This window comes from Neolamprologus brichardi, unplaced genomic scaffold (assembly GCF_056152115.1).
Source record: "Neolamprologus brichardi isolate AB-2024 unplaced genomic scaffold, ASM5615211v1 NODE_ptg000031l+_length_7269946_cov_1, whole genome shotgun sequence".
NCBI lineage: Eukaryota > Metazoa > Chordata > Actinopteri > Cichliformes > Cichlidae > Neolamprologus > Neolamprologus brichardi.
In genome coordinates this window covers 3,514,250-3,530,538 of record NW_028270136.1, presented here as the reverse complement: position 1 = coordinate 3,530,538, position 16,289 = coordinate 3,514,250, and the positions used below count along the sequence as shown (strand labels likewise).

Genomic DNA, 16,289 nt, shown 5'->3' with positions numbered 1-16,289 from the left:
TTAGATTGATAGTGCTATTGTTTGTTTTTGGTACTTTAACTTATTACTGTGGATCAGAACCCCCCTCCCCCCCTTTTTTTAAATCAGGTAAAAAAATCAAAAAAAAAAAAAAAATCAATGGAGTCTAGTGGCTAGGAAAGAGTGATTGCTGGACTAGCCGTGTAACTCGAGGCAAACTTGAGCGAGCTTGAAGTGCAAGGAGAAAGGTGGAAGGGTCTCACGACTCACAACGCTTTATGTTTTGCAACTTGAACTGTATCAATAAAAAAACTATAATGCTGAATTCTGTGTTATTGTCGAAAAAAATATATTGTTTTTGTGCTTTAAAGTGGTATAAAAATTTGATCCAGACATACCCTATTGGTAATTTCCTTTTAAGTATGAACTAAAGCTGTACTACTTTAAAGGGTTGCTCACTCACCTTTATACTACAACTGCTACTACCAGCACTGATTCATTTCTCATATCCATTGACCTGTTCAGACCTCATACTTCCTGGCTGAATGCTGGGATGACTTTTCCAGGTAGCTTTGAGAAATAGCCTTGGGCTTAAGAGGTGTATGAAAAGTTATCTCATTTAGCTCTGAGGTAGGGCTGGGCGATATGGCCTAAAATTCATATCGCGATATAATTTGAAGCATGTGCAGTAACGATGGATATCACGATATATTCTTTTCTTCTGTATAACGTATTTTCCACACTATAAGGCACACTTAAAATCCTTTAATTTTCTCAAAAATCGAGAGTGCGCCTTATGTATGAATTCTGATTGTGCTTACTGACCTCAAACTGATTTTGGTGTGCAGAAATCTGTTAAAAATGTTTTAGTACAACTTTGGTAAGCCGCACTGCTTGATGGATTGTCAGAGCATTACGGCTGCCATAGTGAGGAGCTTCGCGGAGTAATCTGGGTCCAAAACTCCGTCAGCTTCAGGTCCCAAAGTCAAACGAACACTGAGAGTTAAAACGGTCTAAATTATTTCATCTTTAATAAAATCATCAGCGTTGCTGCTTTATCGGGTGCAACAATTAAGTTTAATATCCATGCATCCATGAAAACAGAATTTATTAAATTTAACGGAGTTAGAAGCTAACAGGAAGTTAGCTCGCTAGTTTACACCTAAACATTTCATACCATGTTCTGACTGAGAGATTTTTGAAACTAATTCAAACGTACAGCTCTGTTACCACTTCCAACATAAATGAAGACAGAAAACTAAACAGCAGTGGCGTTTGCAGGGTTACTGAAGTTGGACTACCTGGTATATAATGATGTGCTACGTGATTGCTAGCGACACAGCTATGTTAGCATAACATTAGCACAGTGAAGCTGAAGCTCAAAAGTGCTTCATCTCTTTGCTATGACTGTTGCCCGACATAATTTGCAGATGATAATGGTTTTAGCCGCTGCGATGCTTTCGACCAAAACAGGCGCAGCTTGATGACATCATCAACATGCGCTATCGTGATAGAGCGATATAGTCAAAATCTCTATCGTCGGCCAAATTTATATCGTTTCTATCGTATATCGTTTCTATCGCCCACCCCTACTCTGAGGCGACATCAATGACGTTTTATTAAATGCAAATATGCCCTTCTGTAATTTACCAAGTGGAACGTGGCTGTGATCCTCTCGAGATCAAAGGCTGAGTTCCACTCAGCCAGTCATTTTCTCTCCACAGCATAACTAATGGCAAGGAGCGAGTGCCACATCAGTCTCGTTTGTGGAACATTTTTTGCTTTAAATGGGTTTTTAAAGTGCCGTCACTTTGGTGTGAAAAAAAAATGTATAAAGGGAGCAGTTAGAAGCCCTCAGAAAGAGGTGGCTTTTTGACATGCCTGAGATAATGAGACTGCACTTTGTAGAGTGGGAGCACTTCATCTCTGTCTGCTTCTTAAGTGTCACTCTGACACTCACACAGCCGAGAGGAAAAACCAGTCACAAAAAGTCTCACATCGAGCCATGATGAAAGCGTTTTTAGAAGGATCGCTCATCAGATCTGTTCCCATTTTCCGAACGGATCAAGCCACACTGAAATCCATTTTATTTCCCTTGTTCTGCGCTCGGTGAAGCATTGTCTCCACAGGAAGCTCAGGTGTCAAAGCAGTGTCACTATGAAAGCTCGCTGCTCCTGGTTAAGCCGTCATTTAAAAAGAAACATAAAAAGAAAAATATAAACTTAACTTACCCTTTCTTACCCTGAACAAAAGAACAAACTATCACATTCTTGAATCGTGCACACCGGCCAATTTTGTTCTTGCTACTGTTATGAAACAGAATGACTCAGCTCCTACTCCGTATAGAGAAACATGCTTAGCTCCGGGTGGTAAAGCAGGAGACATTGTGACATAGAAACTGAAACAATAATCTCAGTCATCCACAGCATGTCTTTATCCTGTCTTCCTTCTCTCACCCCAACCAATCACAGCAGATGGCCCCGCCCCTCCCTGAGCCTGGTTCTGCTGGAGGTTTCTTCCTGTTAAAAGGGAGTTTTTCCTTCCCACTGTCGCCAAAGTGCTGCTCATAGGGGGTCATATGATTTTGGGTTTTCTCTGTTTGTATTATTGTAGGGTCTACCTTACAATATAAAGCGGCTTGAGGCGACTGTTGTTGTGATTTGGAGCTGTATGAATAAAACTGCATTGAATTGAATACCAGAGATGATGGAATGGCAAAATAATCATTAGTGAGATGATCTAAGTGGTTACAGAGTTACGCTCCTCTCACTGTTGATGCAAGCAAATGAAGTGAGCTACCTACCAACACAGCTTCCCCCTGAAATGTCTACAACTGCCCAAGTGTCAGCTACAAAGCAATGCACAACAAGAAAATCTCTTCATATGTAGATGGGACTTTAGTTTAGGGCCCTTGACACGTTACTGGCTGAGTTTATACCTCTCACCAACCCTAAAGCAGTTTCCACACGGCTTTTGTAGAAATGACCTGGTAGTGCTATATGGAAGGGTGCAACTGACTGAATCATTTGGGAAAAGTCCAAAGACGATGAGCTCTCTTTTAAAAATAATTGCATTTTGATAGGTAAGAATCCAGAGTCATTAGCAAACAAAGGGTTTTTTGAATACTTGGACAGAGTCCTTAAATGGTCACCTTAATGTGCTTTGACCTGAAGTTTAATGGAAGTTTCGTAAGCAGTTTCAAAATGGAAACACCAATAAAAACTTTTTCACCTTCACTTAACTCAGCAAGAAACCAAACCCAAAATCTCCACACCATGATCTCCATTTATGCAGATTAACTGCTAATCTGCTGCCATAAAATCCATAAAAATTGTATTTAAAATCCAGATGAAGATAATCTCCCTTTCCATTCTCAGACACCATTTTCTGTTTTGTTTATCATTTTTAGAGCTGATGGCAAACAGGAACAGTCACAGACATTACTCTGATTACAGAGTCAGTATAATGTACTGTATAATACAATGGAAAACTGCAGTGATAGCACTGCTGATACAGCTGCTGTCATTAATTCAGTGACTGATTAACTTGCTGTCACAGATAAGGCGCCCTGAGAAAAACCTTCAGTTAGGCAGCTTTACATAACATTACTGAGGTCTCTTTGAGCTACATTAGAGGGCGATATCTGAAACATCAAAGCAAATCAAATCTTCTACTTCCATCCGATGCATCTATGTCAATGTGTTCAATGACTTTTCTCAGCAAGCCCAGGGAACAGTTCATGAAACAGGGCAGCTTCTCTGTCTCTTGTCATGTCCACTCTCTCTCACAAGCCAACTCTGAAAAATCCTATTCAGGACCGAGCAGTGAAGCGTCAGTGTTTTCAAACAGCCCGTGACCCACTTACGATGTCTGACTTATTAGTTTCACTACTCTGTGTGTTGTCTTTTCCACCTATGAATGCGTCTTTAACCCTTTAAGACCTACCATAGAACCAAGTCCGCCAGAGCTTATATTATATTTTTACATGCTGTGGAGCCATTTTTGGGAGCATTTCAAGTTGATATACATCAATACAACCGTTATAGCCTAAATTTTAATAATATGTCTGCATTAAGTGCATAGTAACTACATAAATTGCAAAAAAGTGCAATAAACTACAAAAGAATTGAAAACCGTTTTTGTTTTTTTAACATATATTTCTAGTTAGAGAAATTTAAGAGGCTTATCCCTCAAAACTGTAAATACAAAAAAGTTGCACAAAATAGTTTCCCACCACAGGAAATTTATTTTGAGTGTCTTCATAGTTTTATTTTTGAAATACACCAATTTTTATACACTGCAGGAAAAACGAAAAATAAATATTATAATGCAAATTTGCAAAAAAGCAGCATATGCATCAAAATAAACTATTTCCAGCAGTGCAATATGAGTCCTAAGCATCCCAGAAACCACACAGAAAGTCATAAAGGCCTTGAGGCGACTTTTGTTGTGATTTGGCGCTATATAAATAAAATTGAATTGAATTGAATTAAAAGATAACTGTTAAAAACACTAGTATAGGCTCATGAGGCCCCGATGGTAAAAAACTACATTTCCACAAAATGACGTCACTTCCGGTTCCGGCCAGGTCATGGGGGACATGCGATAGTTTGTGCTGATGGACGTAGGAAGTGTTACGAAGCAAGTGCTTTTTATGCAGTTTTTGCAAAGCTATATGTGGAAGGAAACTAACTTAGGACAAGCTGATGGCATAAGATGTAAGTACAACTCCTCCGGTTTCATATGCAAAAAAAACATATTGCGCTAGCTTACGTGGTTGCAGAGCTACCGGGATTTAAAAGTAGTTACGCAAAACGGAGCGTGCTGCTCTGACCGGTTTTAAAGGGTTAACAACAGCACAGCAATATGTCTTTGTTTAACGTGACAACTCAGCCGAGTTTGATGCTGTCCAAGCAACTGTCCAATCACAGCTGGACAGATGTAACCAGCAAAGGCATCAATATCAACAATCAAAGGTTGACCGCAGCCTGATGACAGATTCTCTCTGATAGCTTAAGGAAAAGGAAAAATAAGTTTATAAAAAAAGAGATGCAAAAGCTAAAAGGAGGACAGTTCTCATGACAGTGATTTTTCTTTTCTTTTAGGGTTGGGGGCCTTACCCTTAGATGGGAACAAGGCTTTTCTTGTGGTGCACTTCACCCGTATCATCTGGGCTTTAAGCCAGTATCCAGATCTACCCCGCCGCATTTTATGGTTTTGTAAACAAGGCCTGGAACAGATGAGCAGGCATCGCTCAAAGACACTGGATACCCAGATCTGCTTCATTAATTCTTCATGCTGCTGAATGGTTTTTTTTAAATGAGCTGGGCTGTTTGTTGTGTTGTCAAAGCGTTTGGCGCCTCAGTCACGACTCGTCCAAGCGCAGAAAAATATGGCACGATGAGTCTGATGAGCACAAACGTTTTAAGGGAAACGACGACACGTGACGACGTAAAGCTGTTCTTACTCGCTCACAGGGAAGCAAAGGAGCATGACATCTCACTGTGCTTTTATTTGTCTGCGAGGTAAATGTCAGTGTAGCGGCTTCGAAACAATCGCTGGCTCAGATGGTGCAAACAGACGAAGGTTACAGGCTCAGCAATAAGAAGCATAGACAAACATTTCTTTCTGCATGATATCAAGAAATGCAAATGTTTCGTCTTGTCAGCACTCATCAATGAGGTTTTTAAAATCCCTTTTTCTTAAAAAAAAAAAACAGACAGTAAAAGAGGAAGTGCAGAGGATTAGGAGGTGGTTGGTCCAGATGGCATGCCTTCAGAGGTATCGAAAGTCTAGGACAGAGGACAGTGGACAGAAGGAGCTGCACTGTGTATTTGTGGATCAACAGAAAGCGTATGATAGGGTGCCAAGACAGGAAGTGTGGTACTGCATGATTGGCAGAGAAGTATGTGAATGTGGGGCAGGACGGATACACTGGTGAGGCGTGCAGGAGTGACTGATGGATTCAAGGTGGTGGGATCACATCAGGGATCGGCTGTGAGCCCCTTCTTACTTGCAGTGGTGATGGACAGGCTGACTGATGAGGTCAGGTGAGGCTCTCTGTGGACTATGATAGTAGACAACACTGTGATCAGTGAGAGTAGAAAGCAGGTGGAAAAGAGCCTGGAGAGGATGGATGAAAGTCAGTAAAAGCAAGAGTGATAAAAGTGAGACAGGTGAAGCTGCAAGGAGTAGAGACAGAGTGGGTGGATGAGTTTGTACACCTAAGGACAACTGTCTAAAGTAACAGACGGTGCACAAGAGAGGACAGGAAGAGTGTGAGCAAGGTGGAGATGAGTGTCAGGGGTTTATTTGTGACTGAAGGCAGCAGAGCGAATAAGGTTTGCAAGATGGTGCTGAGACCTGCTGCGATGTGTGCTTTGGAGACGGTGTTGCTGACATAAAGACAGCAGGCCGAGGTGGAGATGCTCAGATTTTCATTGGCAGTGAGAAGAATGGACAGATTTAGAAATGAGTACATCAGAGGAACCGCTCAGGGTGAGCAGTTTGGAGGAAAGGCTGAGATGCTTTGGACATGTGCAGGGGAGGGATGGTGGATATATCAGATGTAGGATGCTGAATATGGAGCTGCTTGGCAGGAGGAGAAGAGGAGGGACTCCTAGGAGCTTTGTGGATGTAGTGAAGGAGGAAATGCAGAGGAAAGATGGGACAGAAGCAGATGATCTATTATGGCAACCCATAGAGTCAGCTCAGGAAGGGCTAAATCCTTTTTCACTTCTTTAATTTGATACACATTGATAAAAAACACATGATGTTATTATAACACACATGTAAAGTTGTATTCCATAAAATGATCTTTTATGGAAATATTCTATTATCAAATCTCATTATTTACAGCTATTAATGTGGGTACATGCTGAAACACAGTACCCTGATTAGCATGTGAATAAAACCTCAATGGGACAACGTGTAATAGACTGTAATTAGTTATTATGCTAATGCGATAGCTAGCCTTCCACCACTGCAGACATGCATATTCTCTCACAGCTCGGCGTTGGCTCTGGTGCTACTCAGTGCTTCTTTTAGAACAAACGCAAAATAAACAAAATGACAATCGAACAAAAGCTTCACGCCTCAAGCTGCTATTCCACTTTATTTTCACATTCATGGACTGTTTACGCTTATTAACATTTGAGACTCCCCAGATACCCCAAGAAAAAAGCAACTAGCCGGAGAAAACAAACAAGCTCATCTTTTTTAATTTGCTAATTGTTTCTCTGGGTTCATCTCGATCTCACACTGAGATTCCACTTGCTGACTAACTGCTGAGATGATTAATATTTATGAGGCAGCCCCGGAAAAATCACCGACATGGACATATCAAGTGGCAATACTGTCAACTTCACAAGCGGCAGACCCTTCTGATATTCTACGAGACCAACAGCTCGTCTTTTCCTGTTCTCGGCTCTCTGGTGACAGCAGATCATTTATATTAGAGCCACTTGCGCTGCTCTGATCTGGTGTTTGCCAGCTGTTTCCAATTTCACAAGCAACCAGGAAAATGGATCCAAATTGTAGCAATCAAAGACGCGCCTGAAGCCGCAAACGTCACTGCTGAGGATTTCGAATGTGGAGAGATGGAAAGGACTGCCAGCCTGAGTCGGACGGGCTTTCTGACACGCAGCCATGTATCTAGCAATGACCACAGTCTGTCGCTGCAAATAAAAACAACACCAAGAAGCAAAGGACAAAAATACCTAAATACAAAACAACCCAACCTGTTTCAACGAAGTTTCCATTGGTGTGTTGAAAGATCCAAAATCCATCCAATAGAAAAACATCCGCGATCGTGGCTCAAGAGTTGGGAGTTCGTCTTGTAATCGGAAGGTTGCCGGTTCGAGCCCCGGCTTGGACAGTCTCGGTCGTTGTGTCCTTGGGCAAGACACTTCACCCGTTGCCTACTGGTGGTGGTCAGAGGGCCCGGTGGCGCCAGTGTCCGGCAGCCTCGCCTCTGTCAGTGCGCCCCAGGGTGGCTGTGGCTACAATGTAGCTGCCATCACCAGTGTGTGAATGTGTGTGTGAATGGGTGGATGACTGGATGTGTAAAGCGATTTGGGGTCCTTAGGGACTAGTAAAGCGCTATACAAATACAGGCCATTTACCATTTTACTCAGAAAGCACAAAGTCTGATTCTTTTGTTTTACACAGGGGCTGTCAAACTCAGCTTAGGGCCCATACAGCCCAAGAGTGTCGGACCACTAAACCGCCGTAAAGCCCCCACTCCTCAAAAGGACAACAAAAAGTTGTTGTTTTTCCAGTGGTCCAACTTGACTCCTTCACTGACCTGATTCTGGCCCCCGAGCTTCAGACCAGTCCAGCGGCTGAACTGGAGTGCCAGTATAAGATAAATAAGGATTATTTTGAGCCGTGACTCATGCAAAGCTACTCTAGTAGAGTTCAAATGTTAAAAAAAACAAAACAAAAAACTTACAGCCGGAAATGAGTACAATAGGTCCTTTTCCATTGCTCATTAAAAATAGAGTCAAGAACTAAAATTCTTTTCCTTCCTGAAAAATAAACATTTTTGCTCTGTGAGGACCCCCACGGTGTGACCCTCCCTCCCCCACCACCACTCTAAAAGCATGCTGGGAGAAACCAACAGGTTTCCCCTGAGGATATTCTGATGCACAGCTGGGGTACGGCCCTAATCACATCACACACTGGAGAAATGTGAATGAGGATATCACCCATGGGCAGGAGCTGTCTTCAGCGGCTCTGATCTCCTGTGTGAACAAGTGTGCAAATACGCGTTTTGTTCGAACGATTCTCTGCTGAGATTGTTTTTATTTTTTAAAACTGCTCGGGAAATGTGAGGGATTACTGAATAACACACCAACGGAAACCCCTCAGGTAAAAAACAATTACAGGGATTCTGTTCAGCGGTTTCACGCAGAATGCTGATGTTCTCTGGAGCTGCCTGTGAATGACAAAATAGTGAGAAACCCCCGAAATCTGTCAACAGAACAAATGGTTTTCCTGCAACTGTGGTGTGATGGACAGAGTTTTCTATTGATTCAGGCACTTCAGACAAAAATATTGACAAAATGGCAAGTGCTATTGGTTTCCTACTTCAGTGCTACTTATTACCCACACTTGTGGTAATCCCAAGCAGTTGAGTGCCTGCTTGTTGGAGTTATTTCCTATTGGAGTCAATGTGGCTGCGACTGTTTTGGCAGCAAACTGGATCAGATTTGGATAATGAGGTAAATAAGATGCACAGATAATAAAAACAAATCTCATATCTACTCTTCACCCAATCAGCTGGTGATGGGGGGCATCATCACATGACCTTTGGATGAACTCATACACAGCACACAGTCTGCTAAACATGTTAGGCTAAATGAACAATACATCAAACATGCTGAAATATAACAATTCTCACGAGTGTGAAAAAGAAGTCAAAATCATAATGAAGTCAATTTGCAGTTTTACAGCATGTAAAATCTTCTCCAGCTTGTGCAGAAGCCCCCTGCTGATATTTAGCATTCATGAAAAAGCTTCAAAGGCATTACCAGCTTCCAGCGAGTGACTGTAAAGCTTCATCTGATTTATGTACAATGTGAGAAAACCCAGATGGATTTTAATCAAATGAAAAGACTGTTTTCTGTGGTAAAGCTGTACGTGGCGAAAGGTGCAAATGAAAATGTAAATGAAACTAATTTCAATCTAAATGAGAATCATGCAAAATGACAACAGGGAAACGATCAGAGTATAAACACATCACACCATTTTTGTTTTACATTTCTTTAGTTTTGTGAGTAAAAACTGATTTTTTTGGTCAGACTCTAAAATAATTCAGCTTCTTTGACATTTATATATTTGTACAACAAATAGCTTTAACTCTTTCTCCCAGAAACACAACATGTAACAGCCTCCCCTGTTCTGACGCCTCAGTATTTGTCAATAAAGTTGTGATTTGTTGATCATTACTCATAGTTTCTGGAGTTTTCCAAGGGTGGCTGCATAGGCAGAGACCAGCCTCACTAATTTCTTCCTTTTTGTTTCATACCCTCAATAACTGCTGATACAAACACAGTCATGTTGTACTATGAGCAGGTCTGAAATATGACAGCAACTGTTGAGCTCAGCAAAGAGCTTCTAGGGTTACTCATAGCAGGCTTTCAAGGGGTAATGAGTTAAACCCCATCGAAACCAGTAAACAAAATGAGAAATATAGCCACAATTACAAAAGCCCCGTCCATGCCAGCATACAAATTTTATATGTCACACACACAGTACAACATATAGTGAAATGCTTGTGTCCTGAACTGCGGACAGGCTGCAGACATACAGGCGCCATTCCAGGGCTGTTTTGTTTTTTTGCATGGGGGGGTCTAGCCAGGACCCTTACTGGATACCAGGTGGGAATCGAACTTGCGATCCTCGCTCCAGAGGCGTGTAGTCTTATCCAGCCGCATAATGCAGCAGCTGCACTTAACAGACGATGTCTGAATTCTGTCTTTGCTTCACTGTGGATCAACTAAAAGTATAGAAAGCCGAGACGGTCAGAGGACAGTTTAAGTTGTATGCAGGATGTGCCCCCATTAGCGGGCCATTATAGGTGGAGGCTGGGCAGCACGGGTGAAGACAAAGAATCTGGAGAAGCTGTAAAAAGGAGCACCTGACAAGCTTCATGACGTACTCTGTGAGTAAAGCTGTCGCAGTGAGCACTTTGTGTGGAAATGAATGAACTCTTTGACATCCAGGTAGTTAAAGGTAGTTCTAAGGTCGTTACCATGACCATTAGAGAGTGCAGCCATCTGCATATGTGGTGACCTTCAAAGGTTTTAAAACATGTGCCTGAGAGTAAAGTAGGCCATGCTTTTATTTCTCCACACTTGGTAAAATACAAAAAAAGGTCATTATAAATGTGCAGCAGCACCTCTTCTTTGATATAAGCCGAAGTATTTCTGTCACTGGGTCAGGCTCTGAATCCTCACATTTATGTAGCCCTCACAACCAAATAAAGGACACTGGAAGTTGAGAGCAGAATAAATCTTACAGTCTGTGTTTATAGATGACAAATTTGAAGCTACCATCTGTCAGCATCATAAACAGTGTAGAACTAATAGTATAGGTTTCTTCAATATAGACCAACTTGTTATTGATCTAGCTTTCTGAGTAAGGTTGGACTGATCTCTGATCCAAATGTCAAATGTCTACAAATAACATTTTTGCTGTTATGTTACAAAAGAAAAACAGTTTCCTTAACTAATCAGCCTTACAGGTCCGTCTATCCTGTACCTTTGCTTTGAGCTCAGGATGCAAAAGACTGTCACAGCTTTAAAAGCATTCACATAAGCAGAGATGGGCAGTAACGCGTAACGCGTTACTGTAATCCGATTACTTTTTTCAAATAACGAGTAAAGTAAGGGATTACTATTGCAAAAACGGTAATTAGATTACCGTTACTTTCCCGTAGGAACGCTGCGTTACTGCGTTACTAAAACCGTGATTTTTTTGCGAGAATGTCTCATGACAGTGATGTAAGCGAGTGCGACGTTCGTGACAACAGCTGTGTGCAGATCAACAATGGATCATATATCGAGTGCAGAGAGAGTATGAGCGTGCAGCGTTTAAAGCGTGGAAGTACTGACCTTACTTTGAGTTTGATTCCATAAAAAGTGACAAAAACATTAGTGTCCGTTGTGCGTGGGAAGAAAACTTCTTTTTACAGCGAAAAAACCCCTAAACTTCCAAACAAGCACCGAGTAGCTACGACGTAATGGGAAACTCACAGAGAAACTCGCGGATTCTTCCACTGACCGCGGCACACCTGCACCAGGGTAAACCTCCGCCTACCCCACTCCTGCTTTACAGGTGAAAATAGAGCAACAGGACCGCTAGTCTTTGACTTTATTTATTTTCTGCTGTGTTTTACTTGCATCTATTTGAAAGACTGAGTGTAAACACAAAAAAATATTTTATTTTATGTGCTGGAATGTGCAGAAAATAGGTTTAAATATTAAACTAATTTCTTCAAGTCAGTAAATGTTGCAGATAATTAAATTTTTGCTTGATGCATAAAGTTAAAAGATTAAAACTAATAAAACAAGTTTTAAAAAGAGACTTTTCCATTTGATTACATTTTGTATGATGATTATGCAGAAAAAGTAGAATTGGGCTGAAAGATCTATCACTTTATCACCTATTCAGGTTGTAAATCGTGTTTTTAAAAAGTAACTAAGTAACTAAGTAACTAATTACTTTTGAAAATAAGAAATCAGTAAAGCAACGGGATTACTTTTTTTGGGGAAGTAATCAGTAATTAGTTACTGATTTACTGATTAATGATTACTTTTTTCAAGTAACTTGACCAACACAGCACATAAGCCTTGCTGCTCCCCCTGATGTGCCTCACTCCCTGCTGTGAGAGGCAGATGGGCCCCACCTACTTTGAATACAAACACCAGTAATTCTTATTGTAAACTATTCTTTTCAAATACAGTAAGTAATTTGGTGAAAAGTCTTATTATAACTTATACTACACACTGATCAGGCGATCAGGTGAATGGAATAACAGTGATTATCTCGTCATTGAAGCACCTGTTAGTGGGTGGATGTATTAAGTGAACATTTCGTCCTCAGACTTGACATGTAAGAAGGAGAAAAAATGGCCAAGTATGCGGATTTGTGCGAGTCGGGCCAGATTGTGATGACGAGACAACTGGGTCAAAGCATCTCCAAATCTGCAGGTCTTGTTGGGTATTCCCACTCTGCGTTGGTCGGTATTTATCAAAAGTGGCACAGTGGTGAACCAGCAACAGGGTCATGGTGGAGCAAAGGCTGGCCTCTGTGGTCCAATCCAACAGACGAGTTAGGCTTCAGACTACACAGCACATCAGAGCTTGTTGTGTATGGGGTTGTGTAGCCGTAAACCAGTCAGGGTGTCCATGCTGACTACGGCTCGCCACTGAGAGCACCAAAAATGGGCACATGAGCATCACAACTGGACCACGGAGCAATGGGAGAAGATGGCCTCGTCTGATTGAACACTGTTGTTAACATCTTGGTGCCAGATACCACAGGACACCTCCACATGCTGCTAGATTATGGCAAAAATGATAATCACGATTATTTTCACTGAAATTGAGATCTCGATTATTTGACGATATTTAACAATAACAAAGTGTTGAATAATGACTTTAAAGATTGTCAAAAAATAATATAAAATAGTGAGCAAATACTGATAACAGTGCAAATGTTTGCAATATAAAAAATAAATAAAAAATGTAAACATCTATGTTTAGTGAACTTTGCAGTGTTGCTCTGTGGTGCAGCTACGACACTGTAGCAAAGTTTACACACTGTGTCTACTTGATCCACGTCTGACTCCGCAAACCCATAATGTTTCCACACCACTGAAGTTTTTTTTCCCTCTTTTCAACCAACAGCAGTCACTCTCCTCTCCAAATAACTTCTGCTGAGCTTTCCAAGCTTCCCTCGGGTCCTCAATTGTTGTGACACGTGTTCAAAATGCAGAGAGGTGCGCTCGATTTGCCACACGGAGCAGCGCGAGAGTAAAGCACGAGGGAGGGGCTAATAATCGGCTCAGTCATTTTTAATGATCGTTGAAAGCCCAGATCGTAATCGTGATTAAAATTCGATTAATTGAGCAGCCCTACCTTCACAGATCTGGTGGAGTCCATGCCTTGGTAGGTCAGAGCTGGTCTGGCAGCAAAAGGGTGACCGACACGACATGAGGCAGGTGGTCATAATTTTATCAGTATATATTTAAATTGAGGCCTACTCTGTTCTGTGCTGGGGGCCTTGCTCACCCTGTCTACTGCTTTCAATGCATGCAAACAAAACAAAAAAGAAACACCATCACACACACTTTATATGTCAACTGTGGCTTTGCTTGATATTTATAAATACAGACTTGACTGTGGTGCTTCCCTGTTCAGCCAGTCCAACTGTGCCTTAAAGGGGAAGAGTTCCAAACCACATCTGCACGACCACAGTGCAGCAGGTTCTGCATAAAGCATGAGCCACACAGCTGGGTTGCTGTTACAAGGTGGTGAGTGAGCGTTTTCAAGGCCAACCCTAATTACATTTGACTCCTGAATAACGCTGGCACATCAGTTGGTTGAGATTTTGGTTGCTCGTGAGGAAATTAGGATAATGAGAAGGCAGGACGGGCTGAACGTGTGTTGTAAATGTGCATCATGAGGGACTCGGTGGTGTGAAAATGATTTGAGGCTACGTGAGAACTAAAATTAAAAATCACATCAATTACACAGTGTGTCAGATCACAATATGTCCTGTTGTGGGGAATCACATCAGAGAACATCTGGCTGAGTGTTGCTGCTGCACTGCTCTCTGTGCTTTGCCTTCCCCACAGTCACTCAGCAGAGCTAACGAGGAGGTTCAAGAGCAGGCGAAGATTTACAGCCCACAGAGAAAGATAAGGAATCCATACTGTGTATCTCAGTTTGATTACCTTTAACCTTAATATTATTGTATGAGTTGTGTTGCACTGCAAAACACCTTTCCTCTTATCACAATTACAGTCTCTCTTCCTTTTTATCACACCCTTAAAAAAAGTTAATATACAGATTTGAGAGTTTATTCTTGTTTAGCAGACATTCACTTTTTAAAGAAAACTTATTCTGCTTATTTGCCAAAAAAGCTGCAGTGTCTGCAGACAAGCTAATGTAACAAATATAACAAAGTCTTAATTCTGATTCCTCTTTTTTTTGGGAACCAAATGAAAAGCAGCTGAGTTTGATTTTGCTTCGTATGTTAACACTGCAACACGAGCATGCTCTTCATGCTGCAGCAGATTCTGTCCTCATTATTGCAGGAAAGAAAAATCTCCCAAACACTAAAAAGGCAAAGAATCTCACAATCTAATTAAAAAGTTCTCTCTGAGACCTTTCAGTGGCAAAAACATTTCTCAGTTGTAGTCTGAACATGCTCAGCCCTCTGCCCTGAAGGCGTCACACAATTATGCAGCTGACCAAAAAACCCTGAGTTCACTTACAGTTTCTGCTGGAAATCACCAATCACAGCAGCAGCCCGTGTCACAGAGGCGACATAAAAAGAGCTGCTGACGATTATGTGTTTTATTTAAACGTTCGTTAACCTGCTTTTCCTTAGTTTTATGTAATGCAATTTCACTCCTGAGCCCGGGCCCTGCAGCATACATAGTAGGAATCACTTTAACATCCAGGTGCATGGTTTGAGAACATCTTTAACATTATAAAGAAAACACTTCAACAAAATTACAGAACAGCACTGTGTTGGTGCAATTACCGGCACACAAAGTACGAGTAATTTAAACCACCTGCATGAATTTGAGTGAACGGTTCAGCTGTGAAGACGAAATAACAGATAACCCACCTGGTGCTGTGGAGGTGGAGGCCGGCTTTCTTCACCAACATATTTACTGGAGAACATCATGTGACAAAGCGTCTTCCTTTACAGAAACTCTGGGAAAAAAGAAGAAAAAATGCAAAGTGCGTTAAACAGAAATATTTCAAGATGATTATTTTATTAACAAATATTATACAACAACAGTTTTTATGCTTACATTTATATAGGACTGAATCACAATAACAGTCACCTCCAAGGTGCTTTAAACTGTAAGGCAGCGGTCCCCAACCCCCGGGCCTCGGACTGGTACCGGTCCGTGAGTCGTTTGGTACCGGGCCACGGGAGTTGAGGCTCAGGTGTGAAATGTATCGTTATTCAGCGTTATTTTGTTATCGCTTTTATCGTTTACTCGGTTTTCCTGGGTCTTTTCACGTGTGTTATGAATAAATCTTCTTTTTTTCGGTACCGGTACTAGTTTTATTTTATTGTATTTATCCGCGACACCTTAAAGACCGGTCCATGAAAATATTGTCGGGCATAAACCGGTCCGTGGCGCAAAAAAGGTTGGAGACCGCTGGTGTAAGGTAAAGACCCTAAAATAATATAGAGAAGAGGCCAAAATTCCCAATGTTGCCAAGTAAGCACTTGGTGACAGTAGGAAGGAAAAACTCCCCTTTAACAGGAAGAAACCTCGAGCAGAACCAGGCTCAGAGTGTGGCAGCCAAGGAATTCAATTTGCATCTGGATAAATGTTTTAAAAAAAAAAGAAAAAGAAAAAAAAAATAGAAATGAAAGAGGTTGAGCAACACCACTCGTCATATTTTTAATTTGGAAGAAACAGGAAGATGTCATTTTGCCTTTCAAAATAACAGTGAATTGTCACTTTGTCAGTTTCAAATGGCTAAAGTCTTTATTATCTGACTAACTAAATGCCACTTGTCTGAATGCACTTTTGTCTGTTTTTAATAGCTAATATTAAATCTTTATGCTAA

General features: G+C 41.3%; 1 protein-coding gene across 2 annotated transcripts in view; it reads right to left on the bottom strand.

Annotated features, from left to right (window-relative positions):
- Positions 1-16,289, bottom strand: part of LOC102790037 (thyroid hormone receptor alpha) — a 144,882-nt gene that overhangs the window by 116,240 nt on the left and 12,353 nt on the right. For both annotated transcript variants that reach the window (XM_006805117.3, XM_035914014.2), the window contains exon 2: positions 15,325-15,413. The gene's annotated coding sequence lies outside the window, so the exon portion shown is untranslated. The remainder of the gene's footprint in view (positions 1-15,324; positions 15,414-16,289) is intronic.